Source organism: Littorina saxatilis, linkage group LG16 (assembly GCF_037325665.1).
Source record: "Littorina saxatilis isolate snail1 linkage group LG16, US_GU_Lsax_2.0, whole genome shotgun sequence".
In the NCBI taxonomy this organism is placed as follows: domain Eukaryota; kingdom Metazoa; phylum Mollusca; class Gastropoda; order Littorinimorpha; family Littorinidae; genus Littorina; species Littorina saxatilis.
In genome coordinates, this window is record NC_090260.1 from 12,426,541 (window position 1) to 12,452,399 (window position 25,859).

Genomic DNA, 25,859 nt, shown 5'->3' on the forward strand with positions numbered 1-25,859 from the left:
AAACAAAAAAAGAATGAAGTGTCTAGCTTGATTATTTCCTGAGATATGCCCTTAATTCATCCGAGCGACGCGTCCGTAAGCGCGAATTTGTATTTTCGGCCAACTTTCAGGTCATACAGAAATTTCTATGATGTGAATAGAAATGATGAAAAGAGTTTTTGTCAGTCTTTATGACACAGACAGTAAGTAGTTAGGAAAAAGAAAGCAATACAGACAGAAATACATGAGCACTGACACACCAAAAACATGAAAACACACCATTATTAACATTCCAAAACAGCACAACTCTGTATTTTCAAAAGATCATAGCATGCAAGTTTATGAAGTGAACAGTTTGAAAATGAATCTTATAACACTTCATGTTATAACTGTCCACAGGAATTATTTCTGAGTTACAGTTCACATTAACTTTTAAGACACAAACCCTCAAACTTGACCCATCCTTTGATTTGTCACACGGAAAACGACCAAAAATAGAGAGCAATTATTTCAAACGCTGATAACTCGAAAACTACTTGATGGATCCACACCAAATTTGGTAGGCTGATTCTATGTACCAGGACAGAGTCACAAACACACTCAGGTATGCTGAATAAATTGGAATACTAACCTATCATGCTGTTTTTAACATAAAGTGGTGACAATCTTGTAGCGCTGAACGACATCACTTGGCGAATGGCATACACAAGGAATGTGAGTTCATGAAAACATCATTTCTGGCAGCATACAATAATGATAACATCAGAATACATGTGTATATAAGTAAGCAGAAGCATATGTGTTTAAAATATAAACTGTTCCATATTTGGCTATGTTGCATGAGTTTTCAATTTCAGTGCTTGAAGACACAAACGGTAAGTCCTGTTTTTCATCATCTAGTGATCTACGTAAAGTACGCTCTGTGAAAGGCAAAATACAGGCTTGAATAGAATGGTGCATTCTGCAGCACCCATATTCTGCCATTCACAGAGGTCATGGGGAGGTCACAAGCCAACACGAACTTCGCATTTACGGTGGCCTTGTCTGGTCGTGACGGCCACAACCATTCCGTTGACCAGTTCTGCTGGTTGCTGTAAGTCTGTCAGTCTCTCAGGAGCAAGCAGGTGACATCGCGTTACCTTGTGCTTCAAAAGATGCACACCTACATTCCGGCACATAATGCTGAGGCCAAGGTCTACACAAAGAAAGTCACTGAAACTGAAAGTAAAACCGGCACCTTCACCCTCACGTTGTTTCACTTTGGCAGCCTCTTTCACAGTAGCTTCAAGTTCAGTCCGAAGACTAAGTCCCTCCAAAGGATCCCCATGCACAGTTCTTGGAAAGAAAGACTCCATGTCCTTCCAAGTGGTCTTTGTCTCCACTCGCAACAGTTCCAGTTGCAAAGCTAATCGGTGGGTGAGTGGTCCACGATCAACCTTTGGCGGTGCTCCCTTTCCAGTCTTGGTCAAGGCTTGTTTCATCTTCTGGAAATGTACATCATCTGCAACACACAAGATCCCGTCAAGGATTAATTTTTGTCTTGGTAAATGGACATACAACAGCTGAGCTGCACTACTTGTGTTTCCACTTTTTTTTCCTTCAATCACCTGATTCAAGACAAGTACTACTACTAGTACTTCTTCTTTGACTTTAGTAACTTGAATTTAAAAACAGCTTCATATGCATAGATCAGTAAACTGTAGTTACACTTACTGCTTGTAGAAAATTGATCAAGCGAGATAAAAATGCAAAGAAACCAGAAAAAGACTGACACTGACACTTATCTTAGTATTCTTACTGCATAATAATACATGTGTATTCAAAGAACATTGAAGCTGTTTGAGAATTGATTCGTGTATGCTCCTCCATAATATCTCTGTTGTATAGTGCAAGTAGCAATAATGTGAGAAAATGCTACATGCGTTTGTGAATTCCCGGTTTCCAGCTGATAAATCGAAGACTGAAATACGGTGAAAATCGTCAACACTGACTATCGAAGTTCGATGATTTTTGTCACTTCCGGTTTTCGAATTTCATTTTATTTCTCGAGATTTCTTACTAATCATAAACAAAATGATGAAATGAATGCAAAATACGAACAAAACAACCCCAATACTTTTTGATGAAAACGTTTTTATTGAAGCAGTCGGTACCAATAAAATTAATTTTGAACTGAAATGGCAACACTGCCTCGTGCCGAAAGGTTCAATGAGGAGACGCTTACACAAGTTGGAAAATCGGTCAAATTTCTTGATAAAAAAACCGAACTACTCATATTAACTTACAAAGTGATCAACTAGTATGTTAATCTTTCAAAATATATAGTACTTACCAAGGCTGGGTTTGATGCTGAGAAGAAACGAATCCAAATTGCCAGGGCCACCGAGTGGTGGTTTTGCACGGTCCGCCATGACGCTAATCGGCTCTGCGGTATGCATGTGACCCCCGGTACTTGGTTTTGATTGGCTCGCGCAGCGTCAGGGAGCATGTCTCCCTCACGTGACAATTATCGTCGGATTGTTCAAAAAACGAGCTTTCTTGCGCATCTATTTGTTGTGCGATCCGTTCAGTAGTTTTGGAGATATTCAAGTTCAAACTGACGCCAAACTTTACACTTGAATTTCTTTATTTTACGGGCAAAAAGTCTCAGAAAGAATTGTATGTAATGAAAGAGTTACTCCCCGTTAATATGACCCTTGTAATTTGCATACTTTGAATGAGTTCTTGACTCTTACAACCGCAATTTTAGAGACGCGATGCAAAACATGGTGAGGAGACGGAAATGGAGGTAAGCGACAATCGGCGGCGATCGCATGTACAGTCAGCACCTTTCACACGTTTGCACAACTTACAAAGGTAATAAAGAAAGAAACAAATAATACAGACAGATAGATTAAGAACAGATCTTTATTTTGCAATCATTATTTTTTATTTCCATGCATTTTCTCGACCTGAACAAGACAGAGGAACACAGTCTATTTTTAGCTGGCAACGCTCTTTCCAGCCTAGCAGCCCAGAGGCTGCGGGTACATACAGACATGTGGTTGTCTTCATTCAGTCACAATGAGGGAGCAAAAATCAAGAATTTCACCATTTTGACAGGCGGAAATGAAGATCGGAGGAACCCTGAAATATGCAAACTTTAACTGCCTGTAACTTTTGAACTACTGGACAAATCTGCATCAAATTTTGACAGCAGTCACAAAATGCAACATACTCTTGGATACATCTCTTTCGTGGAAATTGAACACACCACTTTTGAAAGTTAATAATTAAAAATATCAGAAAAAAGCAAAGACCTTCTGTAACGAAACTGAATCACAAATGACAGAAATCCACTTACTGAGTTACTCACTGATTGTGATCTGCCTGGTTTTACTTCTGAGTATTACCTAGTTATCAACAGTACTTCTCCACATACAAGTTATATTGTTCCTGGAGAGTGCTGTTTGGGACATGCCACATCCGTGCATTTGTGGAGATCGGTTCTAACAAAACGTCCCATGCAAACACAAACACACTGCTGACGGTGTCACTGTCTTCTTTGGCTGGCCAATAAAATCTGTTGCTGTCCAGATTGTTGCTGTTGCTTTTTAAACTTCTTTAAAAAGTTTACTTTTGCCTCATCTGCGCTTAGAATGTTTGTAACAGTGCCCGCATGAAATGTTTCATCGTAGAACACTGCCACTGTCTGACCTGTCTGGGCAAATGAAAACCTGTCGCTATCTACTCGCTGGTCGTTCTCATGCTCTGAAGCAGAGGAGTCTTGCTCTAAGCTGCTTGTCAGACAAGTCTGAAATGTTAAGTCCAATATGTGAAAACCACTGCCTGCACAAAGTATGCCTCTCGTCTTTCTGGAACATGAGTAAGTCAATTAGTGTCCCATTTGTCACTAGTTCTGTAGGGCTGGGCAGGTCACACAGAGAGTCAGGAGACAGAAGATGGCGTCTTGTAAGTCCCAACTTCTGCAAGAAGGGCCCAATGTTTCTGGTATTAATTTCCTCGCCCACACTGATCAGCATACACAAATGCAACAATATCACCTTCACTAGAGTGGACTTCAGCAGCTTGTTTGTTTGCACGCCTGACCTCTTCCTTCGGGGTTGTATGAAGAAGAAGACTGTTGTTACAGATGGAAGAAAACAGATTCTCCATATCCTCCCATGATTTCCCAAGCTGAAGCCGCAACTGATCAAGTTGGATGAGGAGACGATTTGTAAGGACTTGATGCTTGGGGAGGGCAACTTTTCTTCCTCGTCCTGCGCTTGACATCCATCTGCTTAGTCGATCAAAGTTGTCATCTTCTGAATAAAATAAAAACAAAACTCAAGAGTAAATTCACAGCTTTAAATCAAATGGTTTGTCGCATCTGTGTTTTGTTTTGAACTCTATGATAATACTTCACTTTTGCTCTAAAAAAATTTTTTTTTTAAGAAGAGACACAGAGAGAGAGCACTTAAATGTGGACTTTAGCACTTCTAAAACTATATCTGAGAAGCAATTGCGTGTAAACAAGGTGCACTTTTCACCCAAAGAATTATTTCTTCCAGGCTACAACACGAAAAAAGCCAAACAGTAGAAAACGAAACCTGACTGAGTTATTCTTTGAAACCTTCGACGCCTTACTTCCGGTCTAACACTTTCGTACACAACAGTCAATATCTACGCTTAAATATACCATCCTGTTACAATAATGACAAAAATACTATCAAATAAGTTCAAAGTATCAACCAAAGTACATAAAGTCAACAGGAAAGACCGCAAGAAAAATAAAAAGCTTCGACACCAGTAGCGTATGAGCGAAACACAGTACAATTTCAGACCGGTCCACTTCACCACTTTGATTAACAATCTACACGAAGATACAGACAAGAGAAACAAAATATAGGCCTAAGCTTCTTTAGATAACTTTAATACAACGAAACAAAACAATATTTACCGATGAAAGGCCTGAATGCGTTGAGCCAAGGGTAATCTGTACTGTTCTCAATCGCAGCATTTGAACCTCGATTCGCCATTGTTGACATGCGAACATGTGTGTGGTTTGAATGTGAAGGTCGGCTTTCCCGGCTTGCGATTGGCTCCCATTGACCTGACCTCTTAGTTTCGTATATATCACTGTTTTCAGCAGAAAACAAGCTTTCCAGCGCACTATAAGACTTGCAGTGTATTTTGTACGGTTTGTGAGATACAAAGGTTTAAAAACAAGCAATAGTTTTGAACTAAAAGTTCAAAATTTTCCATCCATTCTTTGGGAATAAAACTTATACGAAAACAATCTACAGGAAGGGATGAACAAAAATATGGTAATTATATGCTAATTTGAAGGTTGTGGGGTCAAGGAGAAAGGAATTTCCCCAACAGCTGTAGATCGTGGTTCAAAGCAACGCGAGAAAAGGAGCGTCAGCCACCGAGGGATTTGCCGACCGTGGTCAAGTTTGGAATTAAATTTCTCTCTCACACACTCATATTTGACAAAACAAGACACATTAATAAAAGATTGAGAAAATGTTCTTTATCCAAGCGGAGCGCGGGCGGAGCCCGCGCGTAGCGAGGTAGTTTTTTTTTTCATCTCCCAGCACTGAAAATTTTTTTGCCAAGTGGTGTCTGTCTGGACATTGTTCTAGAATTCATCTTTTAGCACAATATTAGCGACACTGTTTGGACAATTCTATTAAAATTAGGCGTACAAACTGATTTTGTTTCGGGGAATCCTCTCAGAGGATCAGAATTTTCATATAATATCATCGGAAGCTGTTACAACGGGAAAATGTGAAACTTTTGTCACTTTTTAACATGGAATTTCATCTTTGAGCGTTTCAAGCGGACTTTAATAAAATAGTTATTTGCGAATTAAGCAGCGGAAGACACTCACCGGTTCAACATGTGTATGGTCATTAAACCTCAAAACATTTCAGTAAGTGGTTTAGACAAACACCTCGGACATGTGAGGGTGACTGGTTTGTAGCTGAAGAGTTTTTTTCTAAAGTGTGTTCTAAATACTGGTAATGATGTAATGAGTTGTTCTAATCTTGTTCTTGGAACTCTTGCTGTTCCAAGCTTGTTCTTAGCAAGTCTTGGTGACGAGAACAAAGACTATCAATGGAATCTTTAGAAATAACCTCTGACAACGACGACGATGATGACGACGATAACAACAACAACAACAAATGATATCGACGACGACAACAACAACAACAACAACAACAAAAACAACAACACGAGAACAACAACAATCACGACAACGAACATGACAACAACAACACCAACAACTACGACGACAACTACAACGACTGGGTTATGATGACATCACCAATGATTTAAAGGCTGTTAAAAAATCGTTAAATCCTATTTCTTCACTGATTCTTATGAAATTTTAAAGGTAGGTTTGTTGTCCCCAACTTATTTTCACTCCATACTTTTCCAGAAGAAAAACATAATTTTGGCAGTTAAAAACCGTTAAATTTCAATTCTTCACCGATATTTATGAAATTTTGTGGGTAGGTTCGTTGTCCCCAACTGATTTTCACTCTATACTTTTCCAGAAGAAAGACATAATTTTGGCAGTTAAAAAACGTTAAATTTCAATTCTTCACCTATCTTTATGAAATTTAGTGGGTGGGTCCGTTGTCCCAAACTGAATTTTAAGACATACTTTTCCAGACAAAAAACCTTATTTTTGGCAGTTAAAAACCGTTAAATCTCAATTCTTCATCGATATTTATGAAATTTTGTGGGTAGGTTCGTTGTCCCCAACTGATTTTCACTCCATACTTTTCCAGAAGAAAAACATAATTTTGGCAGTTAAAAACCGTTACATTTAAATTTTCACCTATCTTTATGAAATTTAGTGGGTGGGTCCGTTGTCCCAAACTGAATTTCAAGACAAACTATTCCAGTCAAAAAAACTTATTTTTGGCAGTTAAAAACCGTTAAGTCTCAATTCTACACCGATATTTATGACATTTTGTGGGTAGGTTTGTTGTCAGATTTGACATGATGGCAGAATTGAAAGTGTGAGATATCCTGATGTTTCACAATTTATGCTGCATAATTCAGCCCCATAGGCGCTTGAATTTTAGGTGGAGTTGGGTTTTTTTTCAGCCCAAACCAGTAACCCCCACTTGGTTTTCATGTCCCTTTCTGAGAGACTTCAAGAAGTTTCAATTTGACGTCATGATTAGCCTGCCGCATTAGCAAGTATGAAAACACGTCATCGATGACACATTTTAAGACAGAGAGAGAGAGAGAGAGGAGAGAGAGAGAGAGAGAGAGAGAGAGAGAGAGAGAGAGAGAGAGAGAGAGAGAGAGAGAGAGAGAGAGAGAATCATGTACACACAGATGGACGACTTCGCTTGGGGTATGTACTGCCCGGCAGTACACATCTACTTTATTTTAATACCATTTTTTAAAAATTTTGGTTAGTAATTGCTGAAGCAGAGTAAGTTGAAAAGTGCCATATTTCACTCAAGTTTTGCCTTTCCCGCACTGCTGCTGATAGCACTGCCGGTACCTACTGTGAGGAAATTACAGTATCAGTGTGATTAATACTTGTCTTTGCAAAGCTATCTTTCTGCTTTGAAACCAAGTTATTTTTATTTGTGAGAGACTTTGATGCTGGTTGTCAGAGAGTTTTGTTTACGGCAAGCAAGTTGCATTATTCGTGCCGTGACGAGATTTTGAAAACTAATGTCGCACACCTTGATTTTATATGCCTTGTTAAACTCCTAATGGTGTTTGCACCTGTAACCCCATCTGAAGCCGGATGCTGCCTGTAGAGCTTGGTATTCCTGATCGTACAGAAGAACAGACGCCCAGGAATAGCGACAGGCTAGTTCGCCCACCTTCATGGTGTAGGCAATGTAGTCCAGGGTATCTTGCTGCTGTAGGTCCCCACGCTGGAGAAGCTCCGCCATAATGCGTCCATTGGCTGCCATCCACATGGCTGGACTAACGCTGTCCAGCTTTGGCTTTTGTGATGGCAGCTTCAGGGACAATCCACCCCCAAGTTGGATTTCAGACTCCAACTCCGATCCCGCGCATGACACGTAGTCCGTAATTTTTAAAACAGAGCCTGTCTCACCTTTCGTCAGGTATATCGCCGGGTTGCTGAAGGTGAAGACCCGTTTAGTATATCATCCAGCAACAGTTGTCTGCTGGTGTCAGGCCTGGCCAGCGGTCCGTTTGCTCTGTCCCCGCGCAGGGAACTCACAGCCGCTGTGAGGAGAAGACGGTCCCCTTTCTTCAGCTTTAGTTCTTTTATGTCCTCTTCATAAAGAAGCACAAGCGCCCTTTTTGACTGCAGATTTTCCGTCTGCAGCACATTTAAAACTTCCTCAAAGTTTGCCCTCCTCCGCCCATTCACTAAACGAAAACGCCATAATGTTTCACTTTGCTGGGTCCTGCTGCGCGCTTGCTGTTGGGAAACGGACTGAACCCATACGGTTCCTTCCAACCTATATCTCTGCCTCTCACCCTCCACTACAGCCTCTCCCCCACCCCCACCCTTTTATTCCTTGCTCATTCTCCTATTACCTTAACACCGCCCTCCCCCCTTTACCTCCCCTTCCCATGTGCTAGACCACCCCACCACTCTGACCACACACCAACATCTGTTATCTCTCTCAATTAACTTTCTCACAGTGGCACCACAGCTACACCTCCCCCTCCCAACCCCTCACCCCCCCCCCCCTTTCTGCACACAGCAACATACACTCTTAGTTTAAATTAACTTTCTTCTGGAAACTACACATTAACTGATCTCAGTGGCAACGCCCAGTCAGTACCAGTCCTGTCTGTAATACAGGTGTGTCCTTCAGGGATTGGCTTGGGTTTTGTCCACTAGAGGTCCATTGACTGACTCAGCCATTTTGCAAACCAATCGGTCAAGAAAACAACTTTTTCTTCCACCACGGGACTGCCGCAATTGTGCATTACGGCAGTGAGGAGAAACTTCTGAAAGTTGTTTACAATGTACAAATGAGAGGAAGATTCAATTCATTTCTTCATTTTCTTGTTTATTTTCCAACGGTCTTACATGAAGAGGAATAAAAGGTCTGAGGACACAATAACCATATTTATTTCAATTAAGTAAGGAAGGGAGAAAAAAAAAGAAAGAACAAAACAGCAGACAAAAATAAGACGAGCTGACTGACTCTGCTGCATGTCTATTGGTCAGTTGACGGATTGAGACCCATGTGTGTCAGTCTTTTTCGAATTTAACATGGCAAATGCCAGGCAACCGGCACGGTTGGCCTAGTGGTAAGGCGCGCGCCCCGTGATCGGGAGGTCGTGGGTTCAAACCCCGGCCGGGTCATACCTAAGATTTTAAAATTGGCAATCTAGTGGCTGCTCCGCCTGGCGTCTGGCATTATGGGGTTAGTGCTAGGACTGGCTGGTCCGGTGTCAGAATAATGTGACTGGGTGAGACATGAAGCCTGTGCTGCGACTTCTGTCTTATGTGTGGCGCACGTTATATGTCAAAGCAGCACCGCCCTGATATGGCCCTTCGTGGTCGGCTGGGCGTTAAGCAAACAAACTCAAATAAACAAAAACAGCAACAAAAACAAAAAAGCATCTACGGTCGTGTTCATGATGTCCTCGTCGGTCTTATTGAACTTGTGTCCTTTTTGCTTCATATCCTGGAAATAGTCTTCTACAGATTCATGAAGTTGTTGTTTTCTTTCCTGGAATTGTTTTAACATCACCCATTTCATGGACTGATGAGGCTGGTAACGCCGGCGGAGTGCGGCGGTCAGGGAGGCATAGTTGGATTTTTCTTCTGGTGTCAGGCCTTCATACCAGATTTGTGCTTGGTTCTTTAGGAGAAGAGGAAGGAGCGATGCTTGTTGCTGATGATTCCACTGTTGTAGCGCTGCATATTGGTCTAATCGGCGTAGCCACAAGTCAATGTCTTCAGAGGATCGGCCGGAGAAAGGTTCAGGGAGAAGTGACGTCGGAATGTTCATGCGGTGTGCAGCTAAGGGCTGACCGGTGGCCATGCTGGGTTGTTGAAGGATGGAGGAGGACTCTGTTGTGGTCGTGTCAAAATATAACTGTCGTGTGGGTCCGTTAAGCCTAACACGACTGTTAAAGGGAGGGAGAAGCTGATGGGTGATAGTGGAGGTGGAAGGTGAAGGAGGATCGTCTGGGACGAGGGTAGGAACTATTGAACGGGCAGGTGTAGAGGGGGGTGTATGGAAATCAACAATTTCAGAGGAATGTTTCACAGGAGGAGAAGAGACGAGAACGGTTGGCCTAGTGGTAAGGCGTCCGCCCCGTGATCGGGAGGTCGCGGGTTCGAACCCCGGCCGGGTCGTACCTAAGATTTTAAAATTGGCAATCTAGTGGCTGCTCCGCCTGGCATTATGGGGTTAGTGCTAGGACTGGTTGGTCTGGTGTCAGAATAATGTGACTGGGTGAGACATGAAGCCTGTGCTGCGACTACTGTCTTGTGTGTGGCGCACGTTAAATGTCAAAGCAGCACCGCCCTGATATGGCCCTTCGTGGTCGGCTGGGCGTTAAGCAAACAAACAAACGCTAATGACCCTTAGCGAATCCAACATTCTTCATTTTAAGAAGAAGAGAACAACACACGAATCTGCCTTTAAGGTACGTTTGCTTCAAGTGCGTCATTCATCTCAACCACACAACATGACGGCAAAAACTCACACAAACAAAATCACAACAACAGAGAAATTAGGCCTAAAATAAAAAAAGGTGTGGTTACGGTAACCCGACCTACCCTATTTTTAGGGGCCGACCCTATAACTGTTTATTACATTTGTCAAAAAAAAAAAAAAAACACCACCGAGTGCAGAAAACGCAATGAAAGCGACAGCGCTCGAGTCGCACACTTATTTCACTGTCAAGTAGGTTTAATTTGTACACATTAGAAAAAAAAGTTTAAAAAAAAAAGTGATTGCCTACCTTCCTACCCTATTTTTTTGGGCTATGTTACCTTAACCACAGCTATTTTTTTGTTGGCCTTAGCAGGTTGGGGAGGGAAGGGGTAGATCGCTTGGCATGTGAGACTGAGGTAGGAGGAATCCTTTTATCTCCACCAGATGTCGCACGGTGAGTTGCGCGTGTTGTGGTTGTGCTTGTATGTTGTGCGTATTGTTCTGTGTGCGTGGCGTCGTCATGGTGTCCGAAGATGTTTCGTTAACTACACTATACTTTTCTTCGTGCTACAGTTATGTATTTAAATGTGTTGGGTTAATGTGTTCTTAAGAAATGAATGTATGGTGCATGGTGACTACGTGTGGTGGCTAAGTGCCGTTGCTAAGAGTGTGTCATGTTTGGTTGCCATGTTTGCTAGGTGTGCTAGTCTTGGCTATCCACCACAGAAACACATAGAACGTATAACAGTGGGCGTACACACATACGTACAATGATGACGGACAATTTACAAACAAACGTGCGGTTGAACCGCGGATACGCTCATCACTGACAACACCGACATCACACCGGTTTAGACTAGAGAGAAAATAACATTTCACATTCAAAACCTTTAGACAAGAAAGAATCTTGAAGCATACCACATACAATTCAGGAAAACAATTTAAAAATTTACTTTAAGAATAATCACAACATATTACCAAATATACATCCTATTTCCCTATCCTATTAGAGTTAAAGTCGTCATACCTTGGCTATTCGTTGTCCGGGTACTAGACGGATATTAGAGTTAAACTTAAAGTCGTCATACCTTGGCTATTCGTAGCCAGTATGTCACTTAGGCTAAATAAGGTTGCTTGAAAATTCTGTTGCAGTGTAAAAAATAAGCTTGCACCAAAAGTACTCAACAAAAAAAAACCTAGTGAAGCTGAGGATAGACTTCCCCAGCCAACTAATGAGATTGGCCGGAAAAGCAGATCCAACAACCCTGAAGGTCTGGCGCTGATGATAACAAGCAAAAATAAGATAATAAGTCAATAAAGTTCAACGTGACCGTTCCTTTGGTTTCACATTCACATGATGCTAGCCAATGTTCATGTACTTAACGTCTTTCCACTTGGGTTTATCAAATGACCATCCAAGTCATTTACTTCAAAATCTTGGCAATCCACAAAACACCAGTGGATCAATGTTACTTGGGCTGCATGAATGAATCATACAGCATTGCAGATGGACTCAACGCCGTCGTGACTGGCTGATGAAAACAACGTGGGGCAGTCATCTGAACTTCACAGCATCCATCATAGTTGGGCTGTTTTCTCAGGCCTGGTTGCCTGACTGACTGCTGGTGAGCGCAATCTGAAGATGCGTTGTTCTTCATTGAAGTAGATGACTTGAAGTTCTGTTCAGTCTGTGGCTTGCGAAAGACAAAGTTTTCGTCATGCATACACGTGTGATGTCGTCTTTGGCAAATTTCACACAGATTCTTTTCTTTGCACTGTTTGGAGGTGTGGCCTGTAGCTTTCAGACATCTGTAGCATATTCTGTGCTTGAAAACGTGGTCGGCCCTTTCTTTGGCAGTGAGCCCTTTGAAGCTTCAGCATTCTTCAATTTTGTGGTTTTTGAGGTCGCAGTAGCTGCACTTGACAGCCTCATTGTCAGTTGCTGTTGCCATTGTGTGCCTCTTGACACCATCCCATGGGACTTACCATCTTCACTGGGAGTGGGAAAGAATCCGCACTTGCTGAAACACTTGGTCGCTGTGCTGGGTTTGAGAACTGCCCACGCTTTCTTCAGCCACAAAACAGCATCTAGCAGAGTCACAGATTTTGCTATCTCGGGGCCAGTGACCGTTTCATCTTGATCCATTTCAAGGATAACATGACGCATTAAGCACTTTCTGTACTGCAACTTGACGGCCTAGATAATGCCAGCATCGCAGGGCTGCAGTCTGGATGTGGTGTTTGGGGCAGAAAAACAAACTTGACATGCGACAGCTGCATTGGGGGACGGGCAGAACAACTGTCCACAAACAGCAGAATGTGTCTGTTTTGAAATGTCATTTTGTTGTTCAATTTGTTGACCCATTCTGTGAACATGGCATCGGTCATCCAAGCCTTCTTGTTGAACTTGTAATCAACACCAAGAGAAGCTACGTCTATGCCTTGAAAACATCTCGGCTTGGCACTCCTGCCTATCACCAAGGGTTTAAGTGTTTCTCCTTTGGCACCGACACACAACAACGCTGTAATCCTGTCTTTCTTGATTTTGATTCCAGCAGCGTCTTGACCCCTCACAACCATAGATTTAGATGGAAAAGCGCGGTAAAACAGCCCTGTCTCATCTGCATTAAACACATTTTCTGGGCTGTATCCCTCACAAATCTGTGGCAAACGCATTTTCCAATCAGCAACTTGGTCTTCGCTCACTTCTCTGTCTCCACTCAAGCAGGATTGGTGAATATTTCTCCTCTTCAGCCATTTTTCCAACCAACCGTTAGAGGCAACAAAGTCATCAAACCCTCCTTCCACTGACAGGAACAATGCTTTTTCTTGGATTAATTTTCCTGTCACAGGAACGTTTCTTCGCCGCTTGTCACAAAACCACTCCCAGATTTGGGGTCCTGATTTGGCCTATTATGGTCCGCTGGACCCGAAAAGCAACAGCTAACTAACTCCCAGATTTGTTCATCAATGACTGTATACGTTGTTTTTCTTATTTTCGAAAGTTTTCTGTCGCCCCTCTCACCACTCTCCCATCGCGCAAGGACAGAGTCTTTCTCCCTGATGATCGATTGAATTTGGGTTTTTCCCACCTGCAGAGACGTTGCGATGGCGATGCACGTTTCACCCTTTAAATGGCGTTCAACGACTTTCATCCGGTCCGCTTTAGTCAGCGCCTTTCTTTTTCCCGATGGTTTTTGTGGAGTCGACATTTTAAACTCAGCTCACGTTGTGTTGTTTGCGGAAATGGACAGTAAAATCGGAACCGGAAATCGCGACTATGTCAACAGGGGAAATAACGCTTGCGGTGGAGCCTATTTGAGCTGACGACATCGCAGTGCTCGTCAACTGTTTGCTCAATTTCCAAAACAATATCAAGGTTTGCACAGTTTTGAACTTCTTCTCAGGAATAACAAAGTCGCATTTGCATGGATGCAACTCTTCCGTCCTAGACGGAATTTCCGTTTTTCTCAGGAGGTTGCAGACGGAAAATCCGTTTTTTTGAAAATTCTGGAGCAAGGCCATTGTGTTTGGGTGGGGGGTTGCTTGAGAGGTCAGCCACCTTTGACCATGCCTGATAGGGACAGTTGTGTAAAGGTGCCAAGAGGGGGGGGGGGGGGGGGGGGGGGGGGAGGGGGGAGGATGTCATGTCATTCTGGTGAATGTGGCATCTTAAGTGCTGTGTATTTAGCCTTCCTTATATACCCCACTTTCAGGGATTCAGAGACTTTCAGTGGTAGAGAAAATTTGCATTCCTGATCTATGAACCAGTGGTATTTTGCTTCAAATACATTGAGTCCTTTAGAAAGTTGGCAACTAAAACAAGCTTGCTTGAAACTTATTTCTCTTTTAATTCAAGCTATGATTCAACAATTATTTGCGAATTGAACTCCTAAAATGAAAGAGCAGCATCAGAAGATTGCATGTGCATGGCAAGGGATATAACTCTGGAGGTTTCCGTTTTTGTCTAAACCTTCTTTGTTTTTAACCTGAGGAGTTAGCCCTTTTGAAAGTATTCAATTGAAACAAACTCAGTGACTTGAAACTTGTTTCTCATTTGGTTGAAGCTATGGTTCAACAATTATTTGAGAATTTACCTCCTGCAATAATAAATTCATAAGCTTCAAGTAAAGAAGTTGTAATACAAGGGAGGTGACTGTAATTTCCTGTGTTTGTGAAAACTTTTTGTTAGCATGGTAATTTTCCTTTAATTCAGTAAACATTTTTTAAATCAAAGACAAAACTAGGTGATAAAATCAATCACCTTCAAGTTTACAAGATTTTTAATTTGGGCATCTCCAATTTTAAGTTTGTTAGCAAGGAGAGGCTTCTAAAACACTTCTTCAAATGTGTTGACCTTGTTTTTTGTAGACCCTCCAGCAAGAGTGATGCAACCAAACACCTTCAAGTATAGAGGTTTTCATGTTGTGCATCCTCCCCCCCCAAATTTTGTTGTTGTTGCTGTTTTCAGTTTTAAAACCAGGAGAGGCTCAAATAGCCCCTCTTAAAATGCTAAAATTCATTTTCGGCTGGGTGGTTACAATGAAATACCTTCAGGTTTACAAGATTGTTCATATCATGCATATCCGCAAAGCCTGTTTGTTCTCTAATAGATTTAGTGAAAAGAGGCTATTCAAATTCTCCCTGAAATGCAAAAAATTGTTTTTCGGTGGGGGGCGCTGCCCCCCTGGACCCCCCAGCAAGGGCGCTGCCCCTGCACCCCAGCAGGGCCTTGACGGCCCCTGCCCCTGGACCACGACCTTTTCAGTTTTTTCATTTTCCAGCAGTTGCACCCATGAGACCGTATACTGTAGTCCACCGCTCACGGCATAGGCAGTGAAATTGACAAGAAGAGCGGGGTAGTAGTTGCGCTAAGAAGGATAGCACGCTTTTCTGTACCTCTCTTTGTTTTAACTTTCTGAGCGTGTTTTTAATCCAAACATATCATATCTATATGTTTTTGGAATCAGGAACCGACAAGGAAAAAGATGAAAGTGTTTTTAAATTGATTTGGACAATTTAATTTTGATAATAATTTTTATATATTTAATTTTCAGAGCTTGTTTTTAATCCGAATATAACATATTTATATGTTTTTGGAATTAGCAAATGATGGAGAATAAGATAAACGTAAATTTGGATCGTTTTATAATTTTTTTTTGTTTTTTACAATTTTCAGATTTTTAATGACCAAAGTCATTAATTAATTTTTAAGCCACCAAGCTGAAATGCAATACCGAAGTCCGGGCTTCGTCGAAGATTACTTGACCAACATTTCAACCAATTTGGTTGAAAAATGAGGGCGTGACAGTGCCGCCTCAACTTTCACGAAAAGCCGGATATGACGTCATCAAAGACATTTATCAAAAAAATGAAAAAAACGTTCGGGGATTTCATACCCAGGAACTCTCATGTCAAATTTCATAAAGATCGGTCCAGTAGTTTAGTCTGAATCGCTCTACACACACACACACACACACACACGCACAGACAGACAGACACACATACACCACGACCCTCGTTTCGATTCCCCCTCGATGTTAAAATATTTAGTCAAAACTTGACTAAATATAAAAAGAAGAAAAATGTATCACCTGAAAATAGCACTTTACACGCTCAGATTGCACCAGATTGCACAATTTTGCTTCCTTTTTAAAAAAAAATTCCGGGGGGGCATGCCCCCGGACCCCCCTAGCATGCTCGGCGCTTCGCGCCATCGGTTCGGCGCTTCGCGCCTTCGCTGATAAGATACAAAAAACAAAAAAAAAAGAACTTTGCACCCCCCCCTTTCAAAACCCAGATCCGCCCCTGCTAACCATCATAATGCCATATATGCATGGTGATCTGTAAAACTTCTGTTCTCTGTGCACAATGCATGTGTAAACATTTTGTTGTTCGCAGAACGCAGAACCAATTTCACATTTTAGAGAAATATTAAACAAAAGCAAATGTATTTCTTCAGGCCTAACCATCATAATGCCATATATGCATGGTGATCTGAAAACTTTTGTTCTCTGTGCACAATGCATGTGTAAACATTTTGTTGTTCGCAGAACGCAGAACCAATTTCACATTGGCTGGTTGTCGCGACATATGTCGCGCTACTTTACGTATACTGTCACCTGGTTGTCACGACATATGTCGCGCTATTGGCTCAGTCTGTTTGGTCAGTTCCGATTACCTCCCATTGATGCGAAAACCTATATGACTGTTTTTTGTTATTTTTCTCTCTGTTAATTCACCAGTGGCTATGTAACATGTGTTACAGAATTGCACCGGTGTAAGGGTTAACATTTTATTTTTCACTCGCATGTTTGCTGAAGTGTACAAATTTTGTTCCATTTAGTGCTGTTTTTTTCCCCGTCTTAAGACATATATGGTGATGTGTACAACTATTGTTCTCTGGGCACATTTTTTTGCACATTTATGTCCCTCACTTATGTCAATGTAGCCGCTAATTTGTTTAAGTCCAGTCAATCGTGCAAACGTTTCATTGTGGGTGACTCGAGCTGTAGGGTACTGCGACGAGATTTCTTTCCCAATTATATGATTGGTGTTATATATTCTTTTACACATTTTAACTAGCATTCATCATCTTGGTTGAAGCGTGACAAAATGATTTTGTCACATTGATTGAATTCTCAGACTGTCCACATTGACTGAAATCTCAAAAATGGGCACAATTTAACGCTGTTTTATTCTTTCCCAATTACATGATTTGTTATTGTTCACAGAACCCACTGTAAATTTACCACTGGGTTACATTTTCATTCCTATTTGCTGATGTGTAAAACTTTTTTTTGTACTGTGCACACTATTTGCTCGAGTCAGTAGTTGCGGGTAAAATCTGATCCCTGTTTTGAATTTTGTGGACATATTGATAACGTCACGAGACAAAGAACATCAACAAAGACCATATGGGCAACCATGTAAATTTTTATATGTGTAAAACTTTTTTTTTTACTGTGCACACGATTTGCTCATTTAATGCTGTGTTTATGTGTTTGTTTCACTCCCATGTGTCATATTTTCTGAGATTTCGGTTAATATAGCCACTTTTTTTAGTTTTGCCGCATTTAGCCTTTCCTTCGTAACTGTCTGCCTTCACCAAGCTGTAGATTCTTGCATTACTAATGGTGAGCAGCTACGCAAGAAAAGAAAAGAAAGTGTATTCAAGCGCCGAGCCTGGTAAAAAGAAAATATCGCTACATTGACCGAAATTTCAGAAAGCGTCACATGTTTGCTGCTGTGTAAATGGTTTGCAGTTCATTGCACATTGAACGCTGTTTTTCTTAGGTTTGATGTTTTATCACATTTTGTTCTGTGTGTGCTAGCGCTTTTTTGGGGTAAATTTGTCGCAATTACTTCTAAATTTAATATGTTACTGTTGTCACTGCACAAGTCATGGCCAATCCACCTCTGTGCCCTTTTTTTTTATCTCTCCCAATAAATGTATGGCATTTTGTTCTGTACGCGCGTGCCATTGCACATTGAACACGTTTTTGTTGTTGCTTATTCATAATTAACTCTGTAATTAATGAAGAAGAAAAAATCCCGTGCGGAGCACGGGTATTACTAGTTATTTTTAATACTCACTGAGACTCGGCATGTAACCTCTACGTACTCAGGTCATGCATATCAACCGCCATTCTGTCGGCGGTTGAGTGTTCGTGCTTGTAAGGAAATATTGTTCTTTTACCGTCGACCTGTTCATCCAGTGAGTGAGAAAACCCAACTTGGGTAGAAAAGCACAAATGTGTCTTCATGATTTTGTGTTTATTACGGTTCCCGGTGAGAAATATGTTGAGCAACAAACACCTTTTCTGTATTTTCAAGTTAAGGAAGCACTTTTTTATCACCATATTGGTGTCGTAGTAAAGACAGCAGCATTCTGATTCTCTACCACTATTGAGTTTACAAATACCAAGAATGAAATATATTCCCGCAGTGGGGCACTGCGGTTATGAAATTAAAAGCCCCTCCTGTTTTTGGAACCACAGGAGCTTTCTAATTTGCTGTTAGGTAGATTTTTGGTTCCTCTTTCCTGTCATGCTCTCTTTTTCTTCATGAATTCTTTTCTTTTTTCTGCCTTCTTGCTCATTCACCTGTATTTTTTCCAAAAATCTCTTCTCTTGCCGCTTGTCTCGCAATTCATGTATAGTTTAATCTGTTAGTGTTCTGATGTAAGCCCAGCAGTAGATAGGTTAAGCCTATTTTAACATACTGGAAACTGGTAATCTTCCAGTAGGTATTAATTTAGTTTTACTAAAGCCTGCTGGGACACAAGTAATGGGTTAGTGCATTTGTAAACAGGAATCGCTTGACAAGTGGCCCCCTTCATCCCCCCCTTCCTCGTCCTGATATGGCTCTGCGTAGTCGGCTGGACGTTAAGCAACAAATAAACAAACAAACAAATGAAATATATGGGGCTGTTTTGAGAACCGTTCATCGTAGAATGACGCCGTACTCATTGTGTGTCGTCACAGGATGTTCATGGGCTGTGTACTGTGACGGGGCCACTGGCTGGGAGCCACTAGGTTTGTGACGAGAGCCACTCACACATATCATGTGGCGCTCAGGATGGAGATCTGAAAAGAAAAAATGTGCAAAATGTATCTCCTAGAGATTCCATTCCAGGGTGTTCTATCCAGGAAGATACACTGTAGAATTCGTCTCTTCAGAGGATATCAGATATAATAATGCTGGTGTTTTGCACAGAGTTTGTGTGGTTTGAAGTCGTGTCTTTAGTGGTGAATGTGTGGTGTGAGACTAAAGATACATTCATAAAGAGAGAAGAGAAAAGAGAACAAGTCGCGTAAGGCGAAAATACAATATTTAGTCAAGTAGCTGTCGAACTCACAAAATGAAACTGAACGCAATGCCATTTTTCAGCAAGACCGTATACTCATAGCATCGTCAGTCCACCGCTCATGGCAAAGGCAGTGAAATTGACAAGAAGAGCGGGGTAGTAGTTGCGCTAAGAAGGACAGCACGCTTTTCTGTACCTCTCTTTGTTTTAACTTTCTGAGCGTGTTTTTAATCCAAACATATCATATCTATATGTTTTTGGAATCAGGAACCAACAAGGAATAAGATGAAAGTGTTTTTAAATTGATTTCGACAATTTAATTTTGATAATAATTTTTATATATTTAATTTTCAGAGCTTGTTTTTAATCCGAATATAACATATTTATATGTTTTTGGAATCAGAAAATGATGGAAAATAAGATAAACGTAAATTTGGATCGTTTTATAAATTTTTATTTTTTTTTTACAATTTTCAGATTTTTAATGACCAAAGTCATTAATTAATTTTTAAGCCACCAAGCTGAAATGCAATACCGAAGTCCGGGCTTTGTCGAAGATTACTTGACCAAAATTTGAACCAATTTGGTTGAAAAATGAGGGCGTGACAGTGCCGCCTCAACTTTCACGAAAAGCCGGATATGACGTCATCAAAGACATTTATCAAAAAAATGAAAAAAAAATCGGGGATTTCATACCCAGGAACTCTCATGTCAAATTTCATAAAGATCGGTCCAGTAGTTTAGTCTGAATCGCTCTACACACACACACACACACACACACACACACACACAGACACACACACACACAGACACACAGACACACACACGCACATACACCACGACCCCCGTTTCGATTCCCCCTCGATGTTAAAATATTTAGTCAAAACTTGACTAAATATAAAAAGAGAAGAATTGAAAATGAAGAAATAGAAAATAAAAATAACATCAAAACAAAACAAACAAGTCGCGAAAGGCGAAACTACATTTAGTCAAGCTGTCGACGTCGAACTCACAAAATGAAACTGAAATTGAACGCACTGCATTTCTTCACCAAGATCGTATACTCGTAGCATCGTCAGTCCACCGCTCGTGGGAAAGCTAGTGAAATTGACAAGCCAGACTAGCGCGGGAGTGGTTGCGCTGAGCAGAATAGCACTCTTTTCTGTATCTCTGTTCTTTTTACGTTTCTGAGCTTGTTTTTAATCCAAACATATATTATCTATATGTTTTTTGAATCAAGAACCAACAAGGAATAAGACGAAATAGGTTTTAAATCGATTTCGTTAATTTAATTTTAATCATAATTTTTATACTTTTAATTTTCAGATCATGTTTTCAATCCAAATATAACATACTTATATGTTTTTGGAATCAGCAATAAATGAAGAATGAGATGCAAATATTTTTTGATCGTTTAAAAAAACCCATTTAATTACAATTTTCAGATTTTTAATGACCAAACGCATTCATTAATTTGTAAGCCTCCAAGCTGAAATGAAATACCAAAGTCCGACCTTTGTCGAAGATAGCTTGACTAAAAAGTCAATCAATTTGGTTAAAAAATGAGGGCGTGACAGTGCTGCCTTAACTTTCACAAAAAGCCGGATATGACGTCATCAAATACAATTATCGTAAAAAAGAAAAGCTTGTCTGGGGATATTATACCCAGGATATCTCATGTGAAATTTCATAATAATCGGTGTAGTAGTTTCCTCGGAAACGCTCTACACATACACACACACACACACACACACACACACACACACACACGTACACACACACACACACACACACACACACACACACACACACACACACACACACGTACACACACACACACACACACACAGACACACACTGACACACATACACACATACACCACGACCCTCGTCTCGATTCCCCGTCCATGTTAAAACATTTAGTCATAACTTGACTGAATGTAAAAACAGACAGGTAAATAAATACAAAAGATAAATAAACAGATAAGTAAAGAAATACATCTTGAACTAAACCTACCAACGGTGACATTCAAGTGCAAACTGATGTCAGCATGATTTTGGTGATGCGAGACACTGGTCACCACTGAATGTATGTCTGGGCGGGACAAGATGGTTCCGCCCTCTCCAGTCTCCTGATGACCGCCAATGTTGTGTGCCATTGTTTTTGCTTTGTTCTTAAGTTGATGGCAGTATTCGTCCTAGGTATTGTGGAGGTTTCTATGAATGTTTCTGAAACAAGCAGAAAAGAGAAGAGAAGATATGATGAGATTTGGATATTCAAACACAAAACGAAATACTTTGACTTAAATAACTAATGAGTAATCGCGCTGACCTTTTCCTCATGTTTTTATTATGGTGGAGGAAACATAGTTCCTGAAATTTCCAGACCACCTATGTCTATGTTTCACTGTTTATGACAGCAAATACGAGTTTTTTCTGTACTGAATCGCACTCAAGCCTGCTTTTTCAGTTACACAGACGAGAGTTATCTGGTGTGGGGCAGTTATGTCACCTAAACTAGCAACCTCATATCATTGCAAACAGCAGCAAGCAGGTAGTCATTGTGAGTTTACATTGTTAAAGGAGATTCACTTGGCCACTTGGTCTGAAAGCTTATGTTACACATTGGTGTAAAATAAAAGACAGTGTCCCAAATCTGTCTTCATCAACAGTCCGCCATTCAAACTCAAGCTTATGTCCCTGACGTACAGTCCTCCTCGTGTAAGTGATCGTGTTCACTGCAACAGATCTGTTCACACTTTTTTCGAGCAGAATAAGAGCATCCTTCCCCTTAATTGTTTCCACGAGTCAACAGACTGAATTTTGTTATGATATGACTTTTAAATGAAGTAATTTGGTTGGTAACAATTACGTCAATTCGTTATTCATCAAACACACACACATACACACACACACAAATTTATGTAACCGAGTGCCGAAACACTACGATCACCTCGGGAAGCGAAGTGCAATCAAACAGGATTGAAAATGTTAGGGCTAATTTCTTAGCCCTATAAAAACTGTTATGCAAACCCAAAGGTTTCCATGAACAGAAGACAATCGGAAACCACCAGACCCCATCACAAACAGAATTTCACAACTCAGCGGGTGCCTGGCTCCGCTGATACACAGCATTTCTCTTTGTCCAGTTATCAAATCTGTGACAGCAAAGAGAATTCACAGTATGTACATAGAAGAACACACCTCGTTGCTGACAAGGCAGCAAAGGATGCTCTAGATTTGGCGGTTCCTCGTCTCCCTGAGCAGTCTGTTCCTTTTACTGACTTGCGTAGGAAGACACTTTGTTACAGCTTAAAACTCTGGCAAGACCGTTGGTCTGCCTGCACGGAAAACAAATTGTATAAAACTCTTCCTGACCTTTTAAAGCCACTTCCTTTAGTGGCTTCAAGTAGAAAACAAAACGGGATTAGAATCTGATATTTGTGCGCCAGCGGTTTCTATTTTTAGGGAACAGGTCAGTTCAAAATTTAAAAAAAAAATTGAATCAGACAATTGAAAAGATTCACTTCAAGATGGATACATTAAAAAACGCAGTGTCATCAATGAAAAAAGATTGCTTTTTGTCTCAGTTGATCTAAAAGATGCATATTAACTTCAATGGTATAGTCAGTAATCGGTGGTTTGTTCTTTTCTGGATGTTCTACCGCGACTGTAACTCTCAGTTTCCTTGGTTGCAGTGGTTGGCCTAGTGGTTGTTCTATTGTGAATGTAAAAGACAATTGAGCCCGAAGTTGACTTCGCGGACACTTCACGAAGTCTTTATACCAAAAAGTCAGTGCCAACGCTTTGTGCAGAGAGCTTCGCGCAGTCGACTTCGCCCAAAATTAACAGGCTTAACTCTCAGTTTTCTTGGTTAGAGTGGGTGACTTTGTTCTTTTCTGCAAATCACACCTCAACTGGACCTCTCAATCAATCCTTGCGATCGACAGTTTCGTCCCGGATAGCGATTTAAGCTAAAGTGACATGTCAATTAAGGCAAGCCGGACAAAACCAAGCATCTTTCCCTGGCAAATGATCAAGTCCAACACATGCCGTGTGGTACCACTGAACTTTGCAATTGTCACTGTCACAAGCAACCATGTCACCACTTTCAGGCTTGCGACACAAACACCACACTGACTTTTCTCCTGGGCTTGCCCTTGGAACAAATAACTCTTTTGGTTCTCTTCGGGGGAGGATTGCTTTTGAGAGGACTGAGTGGCATTCTTTCAGAAGTTCTGGTTAGATGCTGTGTCTGTGAATCTGGAGTGACAATCACAGATGTTGAAGCTGTGTGAATGTTTGTGAAGTGTTTTGCAACCATCTCTGGCAGGACAACTCTTTGAAAAAATGCCCTGGCTTTTTCCTCTGCGCGCTGCAAAAAGGCAGCGTCTGGCTCCACCCTCACAACCAAAAAATCTACTGTGGTCCACACAACAAAGTCACAGTAATCAGCCTTGGTTGCAAGAAGCTCAGTGACACTGAACCTGGGCGTAATAGGGATGGCCAGGTTTCAGTACAAATTCCCCATCACTTTGCAACGACAAACAGAAACATGTATCATTGCACGCCTCACGCACAGTCACCTCTCAGTGCTGCTTACCAAGATGGCCGACGCATCACGCGTGCATGGGAACACCTACGTCATCGCGCATTGCCGATATATACACTGCAGTCACACACGTGCGCGCCGGAAAATGCCGTCAAAAAAACACAGCAGAAGTTTGCTCGCCGTGGTCACCTCGCGGTAAACATTGCATGGGGACGGAGAACAGTGAGATACTTCGTCGGCTTTTAAAAGATATCTGAGAAAAATAGCGAAATCTGCCAAATATTATCACGTACCTGGCTTGGTGTTGTCAGCAGACGACACGCATATCTGTTCTAGTCGCCCGTTCTTACATGCTGAGCGTGGTACATATCGATACGCGTACCGCAGCTAAGCTTAAAAAGATGTTTTTGCATCCACATGGTAAATGTGACAAAGGTAAGACATGATCAAGGCATTGACTTTAAAACACACGTTCAAGCCTTGCTATTAGTATATAAGCAATTACTAAATTGAAAGAGAACTATATTTTTCAAGCGGTAACATACAGTTGGCGGTAAGTTCAGAAGTGACGGAGCACAGGGCCTGAAAGCAGACTTCTTTTTATATTTAGTCAAGTTTTGACTAAATTCGAGGGGGAATCGAAACGAGGGTCGTGGTGTATGTGCGTGTGTGTGTGTGTGTGTGTGTGTGTGTGTGTGTGTGTGTGTGTGTAGAGCGATTCAGACTAAACTACTGGACCGATCTTTATGAAATTTGACATGAGAGTTCCTGCGGGTATGAAATCCCCGAACGTTTTTTTTTCATTTTTTTGATAAATGTCTTTGATGACGTCATATCCGGCTTTTCTTGAAAGTTGAGGCGGCACTGTCACGCCCTCATTTTTCAACCAAATATATAAAAATTATTATCAAAATTAAATTGTCCAAATCAATTTAAAAACACTTTCATCTTATTCCTTGTCGGTTCCTGATTCCAAAAACATATAGATATGATATGTTTGGATTAAAAACACGCTCAGAAAGTTAAAACAAAGAGAGGTACAGAAAAGCGTGCTATCCTTCTTAGCACAACTACTATCCCGCTCTTCTTGTCAATTTCACTGCCTTTGCCATGAGCGGTGGCCTGACGATGCTACGAGTAAAATGGCATTGCGTTCAGTTTCATTCTGTGAGTTCGACAGCTACTTGACTAAATATTGTATTTTCGCCTTACGCGACTTGTTTTAAATTAGTCAAGTTTTGACTAAATGTTTTAACGTAGAGGGGAGAATCGAGACGAGGGTCGTGGTGTATGTGCGTGCATGCGTGCGTGTATGCGTGTGTGTCTGTATGTGTGTGTAGAGCGATTCAGACTAAACTACTGGACCGATCTTTATGAAATTTGACATGAGAGGGGTACATGGATGCAACTCTTCCGTCCTAGACGGAATTTCCGTTTTTCTCAGGAGGTTGCAGACGGAAAATCCGTTTTTTTGAAAATTCTGGAGCAAGGCCATTGTGTTTGGGTGGGGGGTTGCTTGAGAGGTCAGCCACCTTTGACCATGCCTGATAGGGACGGTTGTGTAAAGGTGCCAAGAGGGGGGGGGGGGGGGGGGAGGGGGGAGGATGTCATGTCATTCTGGTGAATGTGGCATCTTAAGTGCTGTGTATTTAGCCTTCCTTATATACCCCACTTTCAGGGATTCAGAGACTTTCAGTGGTAGAGAAAATTTGCATTCCTGATCTATGAACCAGTGGTATTTTGCTTCAAATACATTGAGTCCTTTAGAAAGTTGGCAACTAAAACAAGCTTGCTTGAAACTTATTTCTCTTTTAATTCAAGCTATGATTCAACAATTATTTGCGAATTGAACTCCTAAAATGAAAGAGCAGCATCAGAAGATTGCATGTGCATGGCA

The 25,859-nt window shown here is 41.2% G+C and overlaps 1 long non-coding RNA gene across 1 annotated transcript; it reads right to left on the minus strand.

The window, feature by feature from the left end:
• Window positions 1–1,216: 1,216 nt before the first annotated feature.
• LOC138950419 (uncharacterized) lies at window positions 1,217–3,010 on the minus strand. The gene is made up of 2 exons (XR_011450652.1): window positions 2,312–3,010; window positions 1,217–1,480 (listed from the first exon to the last, which is right to left on the minus strand). It is a non-coding gene; the product is annotated as an uncharacterized lncRNA (long non-coding RNA).
• Window positions 3,011–25,859: the final 22,849 nt, after the last annotated feature.